General features: G+C 48.8%; 1 non-coding gene across 1 annotated transcript; it reads right to left on the minus strand.

The window, feature by feature from the left end:
* Positions 1 to 428: 428 nt before the first annotated feature.
* Positions 429 to 502, minus strand: Trnas-gga (transfer RNA serine (anticodon GGA)). The gene has a single exon. It is a non-coding gene; the product is annotated as a tRNA-Ser (tRNA).
* Positions 503 to 1,751: the final 1,249 nt, after the last annotated feature.

The following is a 1,751-nucleotide window of genomic DNA, read 5'->3' on the forward strand; positions in this document are numbered from 1 at the left end:
AATATAATTGGGAGGGCAGCACACACTGGGACATTGGCAGGATTAAATCACGAGACCTAAAAATATTGGGTGAAGTCATTTCTATTGGTACTTTTTATCTGTACAAGAAATTTTGACGATGGAGGGAAAAAAAGAGGACAGAAACTGAAATTCTCAACACAGGCATCTGTCAGCTGATTGTCGCATATGAATGATATACGATGTTTATTCATTGTCGTGTCGTTGAGAATATACTTGCGAGGTGAAGAGGTTCACTTACGGGACCTCTACCCGTAAATATGCGTGTTTAGTTACGGGTAGAGTTCTTTTGTTAATGATCCTACTTGTTAAGAAAGGGAAAATGCACAACCGCCCATTTGTAGCACAAAGCCTCAAGAAAAACCATACGGATTTCTCAGAAATAAAGCCTCTTAGTTGCCGAAAAACTCTTCCTGGTCCGGGGTTCGAACCCGGGACCAACGCCTTTCCGGGGCGGTCGCTCTACCAATTGAGCTAACCGGGAAGCTAGCACTTGGCAGCGCGAGGGCGAATTCATCGACAACTCCAAGCAACAGGACACATATTGCAAATCAGTTCTGAGGAATCCCGCAAGGTGGCGGAAGGGTTATGAAAGCGAAAATAGACAACCACCCATTTGTAGCACAAAGCCTCAAGAAAAACCATACGGATTTCTCAGAAATAAAGCCTCGTAGTTGCCGAATAAGTCGTCCTGGTCCGGGGTTCGGACGCGGGACCAACGCCTTTCCGGTGCAGTCGCTCTAGCAATTGAGCTAACCAGGAAGCTAACAATCCCTTTATTTTCCCTTTCTTAACCCTTCCGCAGAACTGATCTGCAATATCCCACTTGTTCTGCAATAATATTCCTGGCCACGTGAGAGAGAGAGAGAGACAGAGGGAGAGTACAACTTTATTAAGAGTCCAATGCAGACGCAGAGGTTGCCCCGCGCCACCCGGCTACTCTCCCGTTGGGACCGGCAGGTCTAGCCTAACGGCCCTGTCGCCTGGCCGTCCAGTGGGCCACGTGAGTACAAAATATTGTGTGTCCTTTCTCTGCGACAATCAACTGATGGAATTGTATTCTTGAGATTGCCACTCCTGCTTCTTGATTTATTTTGATGTATTCGCGTTAGACCAGCAAGGACGGTTAGCAACGCTCGAAGCTGACCGCGCCGTAGTGTTCGAGAAGCTTTGCGATTGTAGTAGATCACTTTGTTAAGGTTGCGCGCAGGACGCGAATAGTCTAGATTATTCCAGACCATGCGCGACCACCAATGATAAGACTGCAAAGCTCTATGTGTGATGTATAAAAGACGGCGCGTCCAAGCCATGGGGAGTTTATCGACGGCCGACGCCCTGTTCACCACTATCAGTGTAGAGCATGTATTGCTGTAGTTTGAGTTTTCATTTCCCGGCCACAAGTTCGGCCAAATAAGGAGTTTTATCTTGAACACGCCGATAGCTGTCTTCGTCGACGTCACGACCACGTGACATCTGGTGGACGTGCTGCTCTTTCATGCTCCGGACGCCCCCGTCAAGCCGTGAACCCATCCATGTCACGAAGAAGACACCGGCACCATCAGCGGAAAGGACTACCCTGCCCCCCCCCCCTACGGACCTCTAGCGGACAAGCCAAGAGCCACGGCGACGAAGAGAAGCACGATGACGGCCGCAGTGTTTCCTTGGTGTGCAGTGTTAACGCTCTCCAAACACTGGAGTCGGACAACACATAGGAAATATTTTACTTTGATTTT

This window comes from Rhipicephalus sanguineus, chromosome 4 (assembly GCF_013339695.2).
Source record: "Rhipicephalus sanguineus isolate Rsan-2018 chromosome 4, BIME_Rsan_1.4, whole genome shotgun sequence".
Taxonomy (NCBI): Eukaryota; Metazoa; Arthropoda; class Arachnida; order Ixodida; family Ixodidae; genus Rhipicephalus; species Rhipicephalus sanguineus.